Source organism: Chrysochloris asiatica, unplaced genomic scaffold, assembly GCF_000296735.1.
Source record: "Chrysochloris asiatica unplaced genomic scaffold, ChrAsi1.0 scaffold00029, whole genome shotgun sequence".
NCBI lineage: Eukaryota > Metazoa > Chordata > Mammalia > Afrosoricida > Chrysochloridae > Chrysochloris > Chrysochloris asiatica.
Window position 1 is genome coordinate 3817284 of NW_006408547.1, and position 21601 is coordinate 3838884.

General features: G+C 36.9%; 1 protein-coding gene and 1 pseudogene across 1 annotated transcript in view; both read right to left on the minus strand.

Moving 5' to 3' along the window:
* The window catches only part of LOC102816962, an 86298-nt pseudogene extending 84983 nt beyond the window's left edge, over positions 1 to 1315 (minus strand).
* The window catches only part of LOC102830049 (fibroblast growth factor 14-like), a 978820-nt gene that overhangs the window by 512581 nt on the left and 444638 nt on the right, over positions 1 to 21601 (minus strand). The gene's annotated exons all lie outside the window — the stretch shown is intronic.

Sequence of the window (21601 nt, forward strand, 5' to 3'; positions counted from 1 at the left end):
ATATTTTTTTTTTTCCATAAGAAAAGAAAAAGCCAATAACTATTTGCCATTAAGTTGCTTATGGCTCTTGGTGACCACAGGTATGTCAGAGTAGAGTTGTGTTCCAGAGGGTTTTCACTGATGGATTTTTCAGAAGTAGATCTCCAGAACTTCAGTAGCATCTCTGGGTGAACCCAGAATTCCAATATTTGGGGGACTTTCTTATTTTGGTATTGTGATACATTCCTTCGAAAGGAGATCTAGTTCAGTTGTTAAAAAGAAGCAGGAACTTTTATAAAATTCTGTTTTTGTTGTTGTTTTCCTTTAACCAAAGTTTACCCTGAAGACGTTAACAGAGTTTCTAGTCCATGAAATTGCATACTCCCAGGTCAGTGGTTCAAACTCACCAACTGCTCCTCGGAAACTTTATATAGTATCGCTATGAGTCAGCACTGACTTGATGGCACTTAACAACAATAACAAATTCATATAGAAGTCCTAGTATAGTGCTATAAGATGAGCACTGGGCTGAAAGGTCAGTTTGAATTGCAAGGTTGGCAGTTCAAGCTTACCAGCCACTCCTTGGAAATACAAGGTCACTCTGAGTCAGCATCAACTTGATGGCAATTAACAGAAACAATAACAAACTCATATAATTAGATGATTTTTTTTTTTTTCCTTACTCATATGGCTTTATGATGTGACCAAGTGGGAAAAACACAGTACTTCTGTCATACCCTGGCTTGGCCATGTACACATTACTGTGATTTTAGGAAAACTTCTTAATCTTATTTTTCTTTTTAGAAAAATGGGGTTAGAATAAATATTTATGCCACATAGTTGCTGCAAAAATTCCATAAGATAATGGATGTGTACAAAACCATTAGCCAAGTGTCTGCTCCATCTTAGATTGATGCACTTGTTTCCTAAAGCTGCAGTTATATAGTATCACAAAATGGCTAGTCTACAACAGAAACCTATTCTCAGTTGTGGAGGCTGGAAATCCAAATTACGGTGTTGACAGGTCAACCTCCTGAAGGCTGTTGTTGTTGACTGTGTCGTTGATTCATAGCAATCCTGTATAGGGTTTCCGAGGAGTGGCTGGTGAGCTAGAATCACCGACCTTAGGGTTCAAACTGACCCTGTCATCCAGCACATAAACCCACAGCATCAGGGGAAGAATTTTGCTTAACTTGTTCACATCTTCTATTGGCTCCAGGTGTTCCTTGGCTGTAGCAGCATAACTCCAATTTCTGCCTCCATTTTCCTGTGACTGTCTCTTCTCTGTGTCTTTGTGTATCTTTGTTTCTTCTATTTTCACAGGGACACACGTCATATTGGATTAGGACCCCCACCTCCCACTCCCGGATCCCACCAGGCCTCATGTTAATCTGAGAACATCTCCAATAATCTTATTTCCAAAGGTCACATTCAGGTACTCTTTTTGAGGAACACAATTCAGTCTATAGGAATTTGTATATGGTAACCATCACTGTTTTTGCTGTATCTTCCCCTTATTGTTCACCATGATTTATGCTCATAACGCCCCTGGGATGTTAATGATGTTCTCCATATTAGACTTGAGTCTTAGAGGCTCAGTGAACTTGCCCATTGTCACATAGACCTTCTCCGCAAGTCTGCATATCAATCCAGAGCATATTTTACAGTACTCATCCAGCCTCACTGTTTCGGACCTTGAACTAAGTAGGTGGTGTTCCTCAGAAAATGATGCTGTGTTTGTGTCCGGCATTTGGCCAATGCTATTTGGCTGACTAACCCATGGGAAGCCACCGCAGGAGTGAGTTGTACTGACTGCTGGAAACCGACAGTAACCAGAGCTTAGATGCTTCTAGAACTGAGGCTGTCTTCGCTCAGGCACAGTCATAATACAGACTCATCGTTGCTTCAGTGGCTAACTAGGAAGAGCGGCGTATTCCTATTCATTATGTTGGATTCCAATTTAAATGTTTCAGATACTATCACACTAATTATTTAAATATGAATAATTTTCTTTCCTAAAACAGCACACAGTCTTTGACACTGCTGTCTTTTTAGCTGATAATGGAATAAAACACCTGGATTCAAAGAAAAGGCAATAAAATAATGACACAAAATAAAAATTTTAAGGCTGTGTATCTTAAGAAAACACTGTCAATCAACAGTCAAAGCAATTCTAGTCAAGTCATATAAAAGAAGGAAAATACAGTCAATATAAATGTAAGATGATATGAATCTTCAACATACCAGAAAGCCCTTACAGGCAATATATGGCATATAATAAAAGGCACTAGATGTAACTTGCACAAATCCTTTCCCTCTACAATTACGAGTATAATGAATTAATAAACATGTTCTTTCTCAACCTAAATGAATCTGAAAATTCAATTTTTTGTTGACTTTAAAATCACTGTTCCTGCATAGAGTATGCTGTCCAGACACATGGTCATAGAGTTTGACAGCCGCTGTGAGCCCTTCTTTCTGTTTTGGATGGCCTTCATAATTTCGAGTCTCCTAATAATTAGTTCTGCTGCAAATAAAAATAATGAAGAGATTCAATGATTAAAAAGAAGAAAGTCCACATCATCACCAAAGATGCTTTGGAGTCCTGGTGTGACGTTGTGGGTTAATGCACTAGACTGCACAGCCATTTGAACTGCAAGGTCGGTGGTTCAAGCTCATCAGCTGCTCCTCGGAAACCCTATACAGGATCACTATGAGTTGGAACCGACTCCACGGCACTTCACAACAACAACTATAAATTGTTCTGATGCATAGTTGGTTCTGATGCATAGCGACCCCGTATAGGGCTTCTGAGGAGTTCCTGGTGAGTTTTAATAGTTGACCATGTAGTTAGCAATCCAGTGCTCATCCTACAGCATCACACCACAGCAAAAAATCACCCTATGGGATTGAATTCTACTCTGACCGACATAGACAGGGTCACCATGAACTGGAAACCACTCCAGGACAATGGGATTTTTCTGGTTTGCTTGGATTGACAATACTTTCAGGGATATCCAACATTTGGACTACTTCCTTTTTAACTTTGTTAAAATTATCGAACAGTTGGTTTCCGGTCTCACTTTAGGAATCTCAACCTCCATTTGCAATTGTACAGTGGAAAACTAAATGAACAAAAAGCTTAAAAAAGTACATTTGTTTATGGAAGTTTAATGTGGCACATCGATATGAAAAAGCAGAATAATTCTTGTCAGGATCATCCTGTACTTTTCCTAATGGTCCACAACCCTTTATCTACAGTAAAAATCCTAAAGTATCTGAAAACCAGTATGTTACTTTTTCTAAAACCACATTTGGTGGGAAACCTGATATGACTTCCTACAGCACTGTGATATAGTATATTACATAATAATCTTGAAAAAAAGAATTCTGAATTTGAAATACATTTCTTTGCCCCACAGAGATGAGATTATTAGGGCATGAGATTACACATGTGATTTTTTTTTTATTACTTTCCATTGCACACTGATAAAAACAAAAGCTCTATCAACAAATTTATAGTGGATAATTACTGTGCACCAGATTCTGTCAATAATACTTTAATGGTTTATAATCTAATCCTAGTTAATGAGGACATACATACATGTCAATACATGAAAAAGAAGTTATAACAGATGTCACACACCAGTTTCCAAGATCAGAAGTGTCAAATCCTTCATTGCTCTCTTCCTTGTCCCTGCCATCCATTATTTATGGTCCCTGAGAGTAAACAGTTTAGAAAAAGACTCCTAGATGAATCCATCCCTCTTGGCACAAAAGAGGAAACTACCTGTCACTCCTAGACAAATAAAACAGAAAGTAAGGCTACCAATTTAGAATGCAGCAAATGTATTGATCTGGTATAGCACTGTAGGCTAAGTGTTGTTAAATGCCATCAAGTTGGTTCAGACCCATAAGGACCCTGGATGTGGTTTCCAAGGAGCAGCTGGTGAGCTTGAACCACCAACCTTGCAGTTCAAACCAACTTTGCAGTCTAGCACATTAACACACAGTGCTACTGGACTGTTAATGGCAAGGTTGATGATTCAAACCCACCAGCCACTCCTTAGAAATCCTATCAATCGGAGTGAACTCCATGGCGTTTAGCGATAGTAACTACAAAATTTTAACCAAGGCCCTTAAGGACTCTGCAGTACCTAGGGAAAACTCCACCTCTGGAGAATCAATCAATATTTACCTACCACAGATTTTGCAATAGCACTGAGTATAAGACAATACAGAATGGACTTAATTTTATGCAAAAAGGACCAGTCATTCGTAACTTATGCAAGGGAACCCACTCGACAACCCTTAACAACAAAAATGGGCACATTATTGAATGATGCAGAAAGGATCAATAGAAGATGGAAGGAATACACTGAACCAAAAAGAATTGGGTGGTGCACAACAATTTCAATATGTAACGTATGATCAAGAACCCATGGGACTAAAAAAAAAAAAAAAAACCACTGGTACTAAAGAAAGAAATCCAAGTTGCACTGGATTGGCTAAAAACAAGAATCCAAAATTGATGGAGTACAAATTGAAATGTTTCCAAAAATGAATGCAATGCTGGCGCTACTCACACATCTATGACAAGAAATTAGGAAGACAACTTCCTGGCCAACCCATTGGAAGAGATTCATATTTATGTCCATTCTAAAGAAAGTGACCCAGTGGAAAGAGGAAATCACTGAACAATGTCTTTAATATTACATCCAAGTCAAAGGTTGCTGAAGGTAAGTAAAAAAGTGGCTGAAGCATTACAACTACAGGGAGGGGCGAGAAATTCAAGCCAGATTCAGAAGAGGACACAGAATGAGGGATCTCATTATTGGTATCTGACAGTTCTTGGCTAAAAGCAAATAATAGCAAAAAGATGTTTACATGTGCTTTATTGACTATGCAATGGAATGTGGCTCATAACAATCTGCTAGATATCTTTGCAGAGTATTCTGGAACACTTCATTGTGCTCACCAGGAACTCATACATATAGACCAAGAGACAGTTGTTAGAATAGAACATGGGGATAATTAGTTACTTAAAACCAGGAAAGATGTGAGCCAGGGTTGTATTTTTTCACCATATTTATGCAATCTGTATACTGAGCAAATATGTCAAGAAACCAGATTATATGAAGAAGAACATGAGATCAGGATTAGAGAAATACTCATCAACAACCTTTGATATGCAGATGACACAAGCTTGCTGCCTGAAAGGAAGAAGACTTACTGATGAAGATCAAAGACAGCCTTCAGTATGGATTGTACCTCAACATAAAGAAAACAAAAATCCTCACAATGGGACCAGTAAATAATATCATGATAAATAGCGAAAAGGTTGATGTTACCAAAACATCATTTTGCTTGGATCTACAATCAACACTCATGGAAGCAGAGGAAAGAAATTAAAGGACATATTGCATTAGGCAAATCTGCTGCAAAAGACCTGTTTAAAGTTTAAAAATCATAGATGTCAGTTTAAGGACTAAGGTGTGCCTGACCCAAGCCATGGTATTTTAAACTGTCTCATATGTATGTGAAAGTTAGATAGTAAGGAGTAAGGAGAACTATAGAGGAATCAAAGCATTTGAGTGAATGGAAGCATTTTAATTATGGTGTTGGAGAAGAATATTGAAAGTACTATATTGATGTGCCAATAAAACAAACATATCTATCTTGGAAGAAGTACAGTCAGAATGCTCCTTAGTTTGAGGATGGTGAGACTTTATCTTTCCTCGTTTCAACAGTCCCTGGAGAAGGATCTCATGCTTGGTAAAGTGGAGGCTCATAAAAAAGTAAAAGAGAAAGATGGATTGACACAGTGGCAGCAACAATGGGCTCAAATCAAGCAAGTATGAGGATGGTACAAAACCAGTCAATATTTCATTCTGCTGTGCGTAGGGTCGCAATGAGTTGGAACTGACTTGAGAACCCCTAACAACAACAAGGAACCTGGTGGTGCAACGGTTAAAATGCTTAGCTTTTAACTGAAAGGTTGGTGGTTTGAACCTACCAGCTGATTCATGGAAGATTTGAGGCAACATTTATTTATTTAAATGTAAACATAAATAGGTTTGTAATATGCTCCTATACTTCTTCTTGACCATCTCTTTTGCTAAATAATGAACGTAGCATACGGCAATACAATTACTGTCAATATTAGACAGTTTCTGTCTCCTTAATATCATTCTGCCAGCCCATTTCTTATTGGTTAGTATTGATTAGAAACTACTCTTTTCTTCAACTACTGCCCTCTGGAAACCCCCAAATATCGCTACATGTCTTATTTTCAACATCCTACTAGACATTGCACCTGCACGTGCCACCCCAAATACAACTTATAATTCTCAATACATAATCAGAGGCTTCTCCCTTTTCCTTCGTCACTCCTCTCCTACAACACAATGTGTCACTCTTTAAGCATTTCCTAGGGAGTTATGAGAGGCATTTCTTTCATTTGTCCCAAATGTAACACCAGTCACTGAATACTATCAGTGTTTCAGAATATCTCCTGAAACTTGTTCACCTTTTTGTTCCCACAGTCCTACCTTCATTTCTGGTTCTCATCATCTTTCTGGATCAGTGCAAACCAGGTATCAGTTTCTCCTAGTCCAACTTAAAACCATCACTGCTGTCAAGTTATGTAAGTAATCTAAAACAAAATCTAAAAAGTCACAGGGAACACATGAGCAGGCATGTAAGCTTGCTGGAGACTACATTGGTCTACTGGTGAGTGGAAGAGGGGAAAAAGCAACAATGAAGAAATGGGTTGAGTTTAACCATGTTCTGTAGACTCCAATTGACCTGGACATGACAGAGAGATGAGGAAGGGCAGGTTGGTCCAAAGTGTGGTGAAACTTGAGGACACCTGAGCCCATGGACAAGGACATAGCCCCGGAGGCCTAGAGCAGAGAGTGAAGCGTCCAGCTGATAAGGAAGTAAGGGGAGATACACAAGAATACTCAAACTTGCAGATAGTAGCCATCTGACATAGCCTCAATGGTTTGATAATCAGAACTCAACTTTGTTGTTGTTGTTAAGTGCCGTCGAGTCGGTTCTGACCCATAGCGACCCTGTACAGGGTTTCCGAGGGTGTAAATCTTTACGGGAGTAGAAAGCCTCATCTTTCTCCGGTGGAGCGGCTGGTAGTTTCGAACCACTGACCTTAAGGTTCGCAGCCCAATGTGTAACCACTACGCTACCAGAACTCAACTAGAGGAAGATAAAAAAGAAAACAATTTTTGATAAAGGAAACAAGGGTAAATTGCTACAATTTGATGAACTTTACCTATAACTCATGGAGTTAGTAGTTCAAAATACCAACAGAGAGAAGGAGTCTTCATATCAAGTATCAATGCTATCCTGTCTGTATACAGGATAGAAAGGGGCAGGCGACTTAGACAATGACTACCTAAAATGAGGGGCAATGAAGGCATGAAGTGACTGGCCTACAAAGTTTCAAGAGGGAATTTAATTTAAGAGTGTGTGGGGAATATAAAGTGCCCAATGAATAGTTTTCATCTTCTTTAGATGAGTCTGGTAAAAAGAGATGGGAATAAGATTCTTATGATTCAACAGTGAGTAATTGTTATCATGAATAATTACAATGATCACAATTGTAAATGTAGTAGTTTTGTAACAAAAATGGAGGAGTAGTTACTCTTACAGTCCAGAAACAGAGGACCCTAGGACCATGAAGGGAGAAGAGCACAAGCCGAAAGTGGAATTTATCTAGAGAAGCAGCGATACCAGAGATGGGGACATGGAGACAGGGAGCAGCTGAGAACTCTAGATTCTATTTTCTCAGTATCTCTCTTTGTCACTTTATTTCTTTTCATCTTTTTATAAAGACATCAGTGGTTGGATTACTACCAACTCTCCTCCCATATGACCTCATGTTAACCTCTAAGCTTTAGCATCTTCAGGGATCCTATTTCCAAACAAGGTCACATTCACAGGTGTGTAGGTTTAGGACTTTTCATATATTGAGAAATTCTTCTTCTTTTTTTAAGCTTATTATAAATTGGGTTAGGATTAACAAAGTAGACAATTAGTTTTACTTTTAACAAAGCATATGCACTTTGTTTCATCTCATTGACTGCAAGCCCTTCAATGTAACATCACTTATCCTGCTTTCTTCCTGTGTTTTTTTGTTTCCAGTCCTTCTGTTTTCCCAATGCTTCTAAACTTTGTCCTTGGGTAAATGCTGCCCCTTTGATCTCAAATGGTTGACCATTCTATGGTATACATACCTTATGAGTGTTGTCTTATTTGGTTGAAAATTGAGTCACAGGGTGAGTTTAATTACAGATCTGAAGGATAACCAAGGGCCATAGTCTCAGGGTTTCACTAGTCTCTATGGAATCTGTACCATGGTTCTTAATACATCATTCACTATAGACTCAAAAATACTTCTTGAATGAACAAATGGATAAGTGATTAAACTAACTGATAAATTGTTTATAACTACTGCTGATTGAATGGATTGTGTGGTCTTGGATTGGACCTTAGTATTTCCTCCTTTTTAATCTACCACTGTGCACATTTTTAGTTAATTTTTACAAGTCCTTGAAACCCCTCCACTGACAATCACATTATTTTATTATTGTTGTATCTCAGTCACCGGCTCAGAACATGTAATTTGCCAAGAACATGTTCAAAGCAGATGGACACGGAATCTGCGAAGCTTTCATTATTTTTATTAGCACTTGTTGTAAAGGACATACGTCTGTATAATCAAACATTGCTGCAGAGAAAGCTAATGCTTCCTGACAGCCACAGACAGTGCAATGCACATCATGCTTGCAAGCAGAGATTTAGTTGTGCAGAAAAACAGGGGACTGTGGTATGAACAATTTCCTGGTTTTCTAAGAACTTCCTTGGCATACATATGGAAACTAAATAACAAGAACGTATCTAGATATACGCTCCTTATTTAGAAGACAACTTTATTGATTTTCTCAATAACCCCAACTTATGGTTTAAGAGCTAACCAAAGTTTGTCTTCACATCCTTCCTTCTTAGAAGAAAATTAATTGCTTGGCTTTTCATCACGAAGATTTACGTTGGCTCAGGAATTTAAAAAAGTGTTCAATGCTCTCTTTTAAAAGTGGCCTGTTTTTTTATTATTTAAAGAGTGCATGAGCAATTCAGAAAGTACATGTTGCTGCTGCTGCTCTGCGCCTTCAAGTTGGACCCAACTAACAGTGCCCTTGTAGAGGATTTCTGAGGCTATAAATCTTTACAGGAGCAGAAAGTCTCATCTTTCTCCGACAGAGCAGCTGTTGGATTTGAACTTCTGACCTTGAGGTTAGCAGCCCAATGTGGAACCCACTGCACTACCAGAGTTCCTCACTAGAAAATACACACATACAGAAATATTAAAGGGAAAATCATGTTCTCACAATTTAGAGATTACCAGTATTACATCTGAATGTACCACTCTGAAAAGATATCCACACACATATATGAGATTGCACAATCATGTTTGTAATGTTTTTTTTTTTTCCCTATCAAGAATATCTATATCTCCATTTCACTATCTTCTTGTGTCATCTAATACTCAATCCTATTCAACTTTTCAATGTGCCCAGAATTTCTGTAACTGCTATATAGTTTGAAGTAACATCCAGTTCAGGGCCACATTTTGTTTCTAGTTGCTTTGCATTTCAAGTCCTTTTAAATCCAGATTAGCAACATTTCTTATGACACTAACCTGCTAAACAGATAAAACCAGGATTATTTATCTCTTGATTCAGAAGAAAATAGAGATTTATGAAGAAATAAGACAATGTAATGACAAACATGCTCTACTGATTTCCTGGTCCCACCTTGGGAAGTCCCTAATGAAACAGCCAGGATTCTCCAAAATCAGGGCACCCTGGTAGGTTCATTGCTCACTGGGTTGTTAACAACAAGGTTAAGCGGTTTGAATCCACAGCAACTCATGAGAGAATGAAGAGGCTTTCTGTTCCATCAAGATTTTCATCTTAAGAAACCCTATTGGTGTGGTTAAGTGCCGTCTAGTCAGTTCTGACTCATAGCAACACTGTATAGGGTTTCCAAGAAGTGGTTGGTGGGTTTGAACTGCTGACCTTTTGGTTAGCAGTCCAGTGTTTATCCTACAGCACCACACCAAGACATCTCAGAAGCCCTACACAGAGTTGTGAAAAGATGGAACCACCTCTATGGCACACAATAAACAACAACAACCCAAATTTGGGATGAGATGTATATGTTCTAGAAACTAATGCTGTATGCTATTCCACATGCCAGAAGCCATAAAGAGTATCTTCTAGATGTTATTTTGGAATGAGAGCTGAATGAAAGAGTGAACGAAGTCCATTTTCTGCTGTGAAATGGTGAGGAAATGAAAGTGATCCCACTTAAAGTCATAAAATATCCCAACATTTGATCAAAACACTAGATTTTGTAAGATAACATAAGTATGAAATTAAAATATCTTTCTTACTAAGGAGAGTTGGGTAAATTATGGTTTTTAAAGGCTTTTAGTGCTACTCTGATACTATAAAAATTTGGATTTCATAATAAGCCTAATGTATATTAAGAATCTTCCTCAGCACAGCAATCAGTCTTCTCCAAATATTCTGTTATCTACAATGCTTCCATTTACTGAGTATCAATTAGGAGACAGAAAACTCTGGAAGCATTGTAGCATATAGTCCAGCAAAAAAAATTCATCTTGAATCACTTGTACATACTAGATGGTGAAGTTATAAAACTTAGTCTTTTAAATATTAATATTCAATTTAAAATATTCTAAGGAGCTCTGGTAGCGTAGTGGTTACGAATCGGGCTGCGAACCTTAAGGTCAGCGGTTCGAAATTACCAGCCGCTCTGCGGGAGAAAGATGAGGCTTTCTACTCCCATAAAGATTTACACCCTTGGAAACCCTGTACAGGGTCGCTATGGGTCGGACCCGACTCAATGGCACTTAACAACAACAACAACAAAGAGTATAAGTACTTAACATTCCTTTAACTCACATTGTTGTTGTTGTTAGGTGCCATCCAGTTGGTACCAACTCATAGCAACCCTACATACAATAAAACAAAACACTGCCTGATCCTGGGCCAGCCACACATTTGCTTCCATGCTTGAGCCCATTGATGCTTCCACTTTGCCAATCCATCTTGCTGGAGGTCTTCCTCTTTTTATCTGACCCTCCACCTTACCAAACATGATATCCTTTCTCCAGTGACTGGTTCCTCCTGACAATATGTCTCAAGAGATAGTTTGGCCATCCTGGCCTCTAAGGAACACTCTGACTGTACTTCTTCAAACACAGATCTACTTGTTCTTTTGGCAACCCATGGCACTTTCAATAGTCTCTTCCAACACCATAACTCAAAAGCATCAATTCTTCTATGGTCTTCCTTATTCACTCTCCAGATTTCGCATGCATATGAGGTTACTGAAAATACCATGGCTTGGGTCAAGCTTGGGTAAAAGTGTACCTTAGTCTTCAAGCTGACATCTTGTCTCTTCAACACTTTTAAGAGGTCTTGTGCAGCAGACTTGCCTAAGGAAATACGTTCTTTGATTTCTTGACTGCTACTTCCCTGAATGTTGATGGTTTATCCAAGAAAAATGAAATCTTTGACAACTTCAATCTTTTTTCCATTGATAAGAATATTTTTTATTTCAAAATGGCCAATACCAGTCCATTTCAGCTCACTAATGCCTAAGGTATCGATGTTTATGCATTCCATTTCATTTTTGACAATTTCCAATTTTCCTAGATTCATACTTTGTAAATTCCATGTTAATGGATGTTTACAGTTATTTCTCTTCATTTTGAGTTGCACCACATCAGAAAATGAAGGTTGCATGTGCTTAACTCCCAAGGGCTTTACTCCAGTCTCTTAATCATGGTCAACTCTACTTTGAGGAGCAGCTCTTCCCCAGTCACATTTTTCATGACTTCCAACCAGAAGGGCTCACTTTCCAGCATTATATCTGACACTATTTCCCTGCTATTCATAAGTTTTTCCATGACTAAATATTTGGAAGTAGTTCGCCTCTCCTTCTTCTTAGTCTTTCTTCATCTGGAAGCTCGTTTGAAATCTGTCCACCGTGGGTGACCCTGCTGGTATTTGAAATACCCATCATAGCTTCCAGAATCACAGCGGCACACAAGCCACCACAGTATGACAATGACAGGCGAGTGGTGGTAAATCACATAAATATTGGAATAATTAGTCAGTTTCAGCTCAGTCTCCAGATATATTGTTATCTATTAATACTGGAAGCTATTCATGTGAAGGGGAAAGTTGATTCAATGTCTGGAAGTTTCTAGCATGGACATATTCATTTCTTCAAGGATATATGTCATCACTGAAACAGTTTACAATAATGGTGGTTTAAGACAAATCATTCAACATATGCTCTACTGCCTGAGAGTTTCTTAATATGATGTAACACAGCTGAAAATACCCTTTCAAAGTATTTCTCCTACATTATATTCTCTGCAATTATAAAAATTGATTCAAGATGTATAAGAAAAATAAAAGAGGCTATTTAAAGATATATAAAAGAAAATTAAAGGTACATTCTTAGACTAGAAATCACTAAATCATCAGGCAACTTAATGAATAATAAATGATAACCTTTTTAAAAAGTATTAATTATAGATATCTACTTTTATAAATGAGTATTCAGGCAGGTCTGTTTTGAGCAGTGAGCTTAAAAGTAAGCTTTACTATGTAGATTTTTATTAGAGAGATGTACTGTTGGCTCTACTTCAGATGTAATTAGTTACGAATGTCAGCACACAAGAATACACTTAAGCGGTACATTAATAATATTTAGCTTAAAATGTACCCTGATTTTAAGCAGAATATTATTGTATTATTAATTCATACTTGTTAGCATGGTAGAATACACAGAATTTTAAATAGGCAATTCATTGCAGTAAATTTTCTTTTAAAAATTAATCTTAGGTTGAAATCTAGTAAGTGTCTTACCATGTAAAGTTCTTTATCATTGTTACTAGTAACATATGATTTAACACCACTTTAAAAAAAGTATTGCTTTTCATGACATCTAATATGTATCAGATTCTTAATTTTCAACTGGAAACCAACTGTTGTTGTTAGTGCCATCAAGTCTGTTCAACCCACAGCGACCCTGTATAGAGTTTCTGAGACTTTAAATTTTTGTGGGAGCAGAAAGCCTCATCTCTCTCCTGTGGAGAAGTGGGCGGGCTCGAAGCATGGACGTTGTGCTTATTGTATGGAATCACTGCACTCCCAGGAAACAAAAATAGAAGAACTAGTGAAATTACCTTACCAACAACAATGCTTTTTACCAAACACAATAAGAAGTACAGATACTAACAAGCATGAAGTTTCATAATCAAATATAATTTACCTTTTAGATCCATGCTTATAAAGCTCCTATCAAAAAGTTATATGACCAAATAGGCAATGCAATTCTTATTCCCTTCAACATGCTCCTGAATGTCTAGACGATACATTCAGTGTTTCTAATGTTTCTAGAAAGAAATATTCCTCTTTCTTTCTAGAGGTTTCTCTCTTTATTCTTTATCGTCCTAAGTGTAAATGTCTTTCTCCAAATGTTTTCATTGTTGTTAAGTGCTATTGAGTCAGTTCTGACTCATAGAGACCCTATATATGGTTTCTGAAGTTGTATATCTTTGTAAGAGCATAAAACCTCAACTTTCACCTGTGGAGTGGCTGGTGGGCTTTAACTACTGACCTTGTGGTTCACAGTCCAATGTTTATCCTACAGGGGCACTACACTCCCCTTTCTCCAATTATGGCATAATTATTAAAGGTCATTATGAGTCAGTACCAACTCAATGGCACCTAACAACAACCAAAGTATTTTCAATGTATGTGAAAGCTAGACAATGAATACAGAAGAGAGAAGAATTGATGTCTTTGAATTATGGTGCTGATGAAGAATATTGAATACACTATAGACTGCCAAAAGAATGAGAAAATCTCTTTTTGAAGAAGCACAATCTGAATATTCCTTAGAAGTGAAGATGGTTGAGACTTTGTCTCACATACTTTGGATATGTTACCAGGCGGTCCTAGTCCTTGGACATGGGTATCATGCTTGTTCAATTAGAGAGTCAGTGAAAAAGAGGAAGATCCCAATGAGGTGACAAAGAGGCTGCAACAATAGGCTTAGAACAAAATTGTGAGAATGGTGCAGGATGGGGCAGTGTTTTATTTTACTGCACATAGGGTCACCATGAGTAAGAGCTAACTGAATGACATCTAACATCAACAACAGTTGTGATTCAATTACAAGATCTCTTGAATCTACAAAATCTCTGCCTTCACTGAACACAACTGTTTAACACTTTGTACCCAGACTACTGCAAAACGTGTATACCTCTACTAGGTCAATACTCCAATCATGAAACATACCTGCTCAAAAGCTGCATGGATTATTCATGGTTTGAAGAAATAAATTACTCTGAAAGTTCTTTACAATCTGATGTTAATTCACCTTCTCATCCTTCCTCCCACTGCTTCCCAACAAAAGCTCTTATCTCTGACCCCACACCTAGAACCCATACCTTGGGTCAATCTGAGGTCCTATTTTTCTCTCTGTCTTCCCCAGGAGCTTGCACCAAACAGGTAATATGTATGTAACATTTTGGGTTTGTGTCAAGCCATAAGATTATTGTGTTTGTGGGCTGAAAGGTTTAACACAAAATGGTCTAGTTCCAGTTTTAAATATATAAATAGGATTATTAATTGACATTGTAAGGTCACGAGTAACCTTCCTCTGCTCACCCAGCCTGTTGGTGTATACTATTTAGTCAGTTCCAACTCATGACCACCCTATATATGGTTTCCAAGAGCAGTTGGTGGATTTGAACTGGTGATTTTGTGGCTACCAGTCCAGTGCTTATCCTATAACATCACACCAAGACTCATGCAGCTAGATATTGGCAAATCAAAATCCAAATTCTGCTCCTCTCGGACAAGTGACTTTTATGATTATTCCACATCATCCAAATGCTTCCGTAATCTTAATAATGATGATGAATAAAATTTAATGAAATGCTTTAATTGTCCACTGCAAATTTCCCAAAACTAAATTCAAGTGTTGACATAGAAAATTGTTTCCATTCATACTGTAATAGTAATATTTCATCAAAGATTTGAATTATACCAGTAAACGTTCATGGGAAATAAGATAGCTATGAAGTAGCTATGTTAAATAAAACAAATGCATTTTTATAAGCATATTTAATTTTCATATAAGGCACAAAAACTTATTTTCTCATCCTGTCCTTAGAAACAGCACCATGAAATCGAAACCACATACAAATGTCAAATCAAAGCCACAAATAATGCCAGGAAATTAAAACCACATGCAAATGGTTTGTATAACACTTCTCCCGAGGAGTACAGTCTTGTTGGAGGGGGAAAAAAAAATCAATGAAAACTCTAAATTCATCTGAGAGAAAAGACTTAAATGATAAAATAACTTCTAACTTCAGAGTCATTATAACTAAGAGCACATATCAACAGCAAAATCAGTCAATTCAATTCCTTTTTAAATCAGGCAAACATCACAGAAGGGAAAACAGAATTAAAAAGCCAAGAGTTATTTTCTATCCTTATAAGCTCTTGCATGTAGACAGTAGGTAGGAAAAAGACAGAAAAACAACAAGAGAGAATCAGATCAAGGTTGTTGTTGTTTAGTGCTATGGATGGCTAGTAGGTTTGAACCGCCGACCTTGTAACAGTTGTCCAGAGCTTATCGCGTAGAGCACCATGCTAGATCAAGAAATTTTTGCTGCTGCTGTTATGTGCCATCAAGTCAATTCTGACCCATAGCAACCCTTTATAGGGTTTCCAAGGTGAAGCTGGTAAGCTTGAGCTACTGACCTTGCAGTTCAAACAACTTTGCAGTCTGATGTATTAGCCCACAGCACCATTTGAAAGGGGGTTAAATAAAGTGTCTTCTTGGATACGAAAAGAGGAAACTACTGAAACAACATTACATTCTGTGCATAATTCACTGTAATGTATTACATAGTAGTTTGGGGATGAAGATCTGATATCCCAGCTATCTTCAGGGGACATTCAATTTTAAATTAAGGACATGTAATTTATCTGATATATTACTTGTCTTCCTATTGCTTTCTAATGACATCCTTCTGTTCACAGTTTTTTTTTTCCTTTTTTCTTCAACTTCTTGGTATTTTTTATACTCATCAAGTCAAATTACAGTAACATATAAAAACTTCCTTCCCTGAAAGCAATAGTAAACTGATATTAATCACATACATCTGTATGAACACTATTTTCACACATAGAAGAAAAGGATCACCTTCTTTTACTCTTTCTGCACTGTATTTTGTGCTTCTATGGTAGACAGCCAGACACAAACACATCTGATCTTCCTCTATTTTTCATCCTTCCTTAAACGATTCATACTGGGTAATGATACAGGGGCAATAGTTTCAGTTTATCGTCATTCAAGATGAAACTATACAGAGCTGGGCAATAGGTGTAAGAGGAAACCCAGTTTTAGTCATTTAAGATAACAATAGATGAAAGCCTTCTGTGGGAAAGAAGAGCATGATACCCCCATAAACAAACTTATGACTGGTAAATCTAAATGTGGCTAGAACGCCCACCAACCCCCCAAAAGGAAAACAAAAATAGCATCTACTCAATGTGAACTGCAAATAAACAGAAAATTATGAAAATTCAGCAACAAATTTCACTGCTGATCTAGAGACTCCTCGTAAGGATACAAGTAAACATGGTCTTTTTGAAAGAAAAACAGAAAATCATAAAACAGGAAAAGGTTGCAATTAAAAAGCAGTGTAAGTAGATGCAGAGGGAGAGATGCAGTCTGCACTGGAGACAGCAAAGGCTAGCATTGACTCATGGGGAAAATCAAATCACTGATGGCGAGAGCAGCTTTCTGAACCTTTTATAGAAGTTACAGAAACGATTGGTAGATTTGAAAACAATAAAGTAAGAAGGAATGAAAAATAAGAATGGAGAGCAAAATCTCCTTCAGACTTGTAGGCTTATTGAGGAATCATCAATAACTGAGGCAATAATTGAAAACCTAATGAAGCACGTTGGATTTTAACCCAGCTGCAGCTGTGACTCCAGAATATTTTCCAGGAGGGAAGTGAAAGAGACTGAGGAAGGCTTAGGACTGAAGAACTGTGGTAAACATGGCGGCAGCTGTTGTTGCCTACTGTGTGTGCCCCTTCACAAAGCTGCCTCCTTGGCTCAATCAGCTCATTCCCAGGCTTGAAGACCTCTCCCTCTTCCAGGTGTTATAGGAATGAGGCAGCAACTGCAGCGAGACAGTGCAACCACAGGTGTACCCTCTACAACCTCACCAACTGGGCTAGAGTCAATTAGGTGTTATATACTGCATCAACCATAACCACATCAGCTAAATCCACCCTGAACTGAACTACACGAACAGTGAACCGAGAATGATACACAAGCTAATTGCCTGGTCATACTCATCAGGAGGTAGTTGGTGATTTCATAAGAAGATACAACATACATTCATCAACTTGATATAAATATGAAAACACCACAATGTTTCAAAAGCAGCAATTTCTGTTCACATGTAGAAACAGAGTAGCTCACACAACCAACCAAAAGGCAAGCTAGAAAATGCTTTGAGGAAAAAGAGGCACTGGACTACTTGAAAAATAATTTATAGTTAGCCATCTAGTGTTTATACTATCGCATCATTTCTAAAGGAGCTCTGGTAGTGTAGTGGTTATGAGTTGGGCTGCGAACCTCAGGGTCAGCAGTTTGAAACTACCAGCTGTTCCATGGGAGGAAGATGAAGCTTTCTGCTCCAGTAAATATTTATAGCCTCAGAAACCCTGTACAGAGTTGCTATGAGTCAGAACCAACAGCACATAACAACAATAACAACAAATGGTTGACAGAAAAGTCAAGGAACACAAGGAAGTGTTCAGAATAGCACTATCGTAACAATCAGAAAAAGTAGATAAAGGATAGGAGACAAAACCTACAAACAGAAATCCAGAAGATTAATACTAAGAAATCAGAAATGAACAACACACTGAAAGGGCAGAGTCTTCAATGGAAGCCAGTATTAGTAAGCTTGAAGAGCAATATCTCAATACTAGTAAACTATAAGAACAATTAGGAAAAAATTTTCTGAAAAAAAGTTCAATATTCATGTGGGACAACATGAAGAGGAATATTCTATATGTAATCAGAGTTCGAGATCAGGAAGCGACAAAGAAATGCACAGAAAAGGTAGTCAAAGAGCTGCTGGAAGAAAATTTCTCTAACAGCATGAAAGATGAGAAAATATGCATTCAAGAAGTTGAACAAAACCCAAACAGGACAGACTCCAAAAGAAAATCACCAAGACGTCTCATAATCAACTCTCCAAAATCAAAGACAAGTAAGAAACCTGAAAGCAATTCCAAAAAAATGAAATGATACCAAAAAAGGAAAACCAAGATTATACTCTGATTGCTCAGGAGAAACCATGCAGGCAAGAAGGCAATGGGGTGACATATGCAAAACTCTGGGGAAAAATAAAAAATAAAAAACTGCTAACAAAGAATCATATACTCTTAAATACAACAGTGAAATTATAACAATTACTGATAAACAGGAATTTGCAAAAATCAAGCCAACTTACCAAAAATACTAAAGGCAGTCATTGGGACTGAGAACCAACAGCAACAGGCAAATGTGAAATTGACATACATGGCAACACCACCCAGAATTCAATTCAGATATTGAAGTATCCAGAGTACAACAAAACTAAAAGACTGAAAATAGGGAATCAGAGATATCAAACATGTATCTACAATGATGATATCTACATATCTTTATATAATGAAGACATCTACAAAGCAAAAAGAGGGGAAAGTATAGTGACAGAATTCTAAATGGCAAGGAAGTCAAGTATATTTCAAGATAAAACAGACTTTTAAAATGGGGAAGAAGTTAACAAATTCCTGGGTAACTTCAAAGAAACTTAATATACCTTTCACATCAAATCAAGAAAAGGAAAATCCATGAAGAAATTTTAAACATTAAGAAATTTACAGAAAAAATATTTTAAAAAAATGAACTCTAAGCAGGAGAACATGTGAAACAAGCAAACCAGCAGCATCACAAAATACACACCAAAATGACTGCAATCTATTCATACCTATCAATAATGACACTGAACTTCAATAGGTTAAATGTACCAGTCAAGATACAGAGAATAGCCTAATGGATAAGAAAACAGAATCCTTCATTATACTGTCTACAAGAATCATACCATACACATAAAGACAAATAGAGATTAAAAATAAATAGATAGAAAAACTATATCAAATTAATAGCAATCAGAACAAAGCAGAAGTGAAAAAATCAATTTCTGATAAAATAGATTTTAAGGGCAAAAATCAGACAAAAAAGTACATTATCTCATGATTAAAAGGTCATTTGAACAATAGTACATAACCATAATAAATACTAAGCGCCCATCAAAAGAGCTTCAAACAACCAAACTCTAATAGAATTCAAGAAAGAAAAAGACAACTCTACAATAATAGTTACTGCTGTTGTTAAATGCCACAGAATCAGTTCCGACCTATAGTGAACCTGCATAGGGTTTCCTAGGACCAGCTGGTAAGCTTGAACCACGGACCTTGAGATTCAAACCAATCTGCAGTACAACGCATTAATCCACATTGCCACATTTTAATACATCACTTTCAAAAAAGTACAGAACAACTAGAAAGAAGCTCAATAAAGACAAAGAGCAAATAAACAACACAATCAATCAACTTAACCTCATAGAGTTTTACAGCACAATACACATTCTTTTCCAGTGCACATGGAACAGTCTTCAAAATTGACCATCAGCTAGGCCACAACACAAGTCTCACAAATTTAAATGTATTAAAACACTACAACCATCTTCCCAGATCACTATGCTATAAAATTAGAAATCAGCAATAGGAAGACCAAGGAATCAAAGTTAAATACATGAAAATTGAGTAACATCCTATTTAAAAGCTACAAGGTAATAGAACAAATAAAATAAATTAATAAATAAAATTAAAACATTCCTTGAAGTAAATGAGAACTAAAACACAACATACCAAAACCTTTGGCACATAGCAACAGGACTGAATAAAGGGCAACTTATAGTAATAAACACACAAATCCAAAAAAAAGAAAGAGCCAAAATAAATTCATTAACACAGCATCTCCAACAATTAGATAAAGACCAGCAAATTAAGCCTACAGTTCCCAGAAGACATAATAAAGATTAGAGCAGAAATAAAAGAATGAGAAAACAGAAAAACAATAGAAATAATCAACAAGACAAGGAACTACTTCTTTGAAAGAATAAAACTGACAAACCATTGGAAAATTTAACAAAAGAAAAGAGGGGAAAACCACAAATAACATACATAAGAAACAATATGAGTGACATCACAACAGAACCAATGAAAATAAAAAGGATAACAGAATACTATGAAGAAGTGTACTGCAATAAATTTGAAAATCTAGAAGAAATGAATACAATTTTAGAAGAACTCAACCTACCTAACCTAACAGAGTAAAGTAAAAAACTTGAACAGACCTAAAAAAAGAAGAAATTGTTCAGGTCATTAAAAATTCCCAACAAATAAAACTCCAGGCTCAGAGGTCTTTATTGGTAAATTTTATCAAGTATTCAGGGAAGAGTTGACACCAATTTTACTCAAACTATTTCAGAACATGGAAAACTCTCAAATACATTTTATGAAATGAGCATAACCCTCATACCAAAACCAGACAAGGACATCACTAAAAGTGACCAAGTGAGAGTCATACCAGGGATGCACGGATGGTTCAATATTAAAACAAGAATCAATAAAAAAAAAAATGTACCAAATGATCATATTGATTGATGAAATCATGTGATTTGACAAAATCCAACATCCATTCTTGATTAAAAATACTCAACAAATTAGGAGCCAAAGGGAAATTCTTCAACTTAATTAAGAACATATATACAAATCCATGGAGTCCTGGTATGGCGCTGTGGGCTAATGCATCAAACTGCAAAGTTTTTGAACTTCAAGGTCAGTGGTTCAAGTTCACCAGCTGCTCCTTGGAAACCCTATACAGGTCGCTATGGGTGGGAATCAACTTGACATCACTTAACAACAACAACATACAAATCCAACAGCCAATATTACTCTCAATGGAGAGAAATTAAAAGCATTCACTTTGCAAAGAGGAACCAGGCAAGAATGTCCGGTATCACCACTCCTATCCGATATTATGTTGGAAATCTTAGCCAGAGCTATAGGGCTAGACAGGGCATCTGAATTGGCAAACAAGCAAAACTCTCTCTATTCATTTGCAGATATGATTCTATATATAGAAAATCTCAAAGATTCCACAATATAATTATTGGAACTCACTGAAAGATTCACCATAGTTGCTAGGTATAAGATCAATATACAAAAATCAGTTGGATTTTTCTATACTAACAAAAACAGTTTGTAAAAGGAAATTAGGAGAACAATACCATTTACAATAGCCATCCAAAAGATGAAATACTTAGGAATAAATTTAACCAG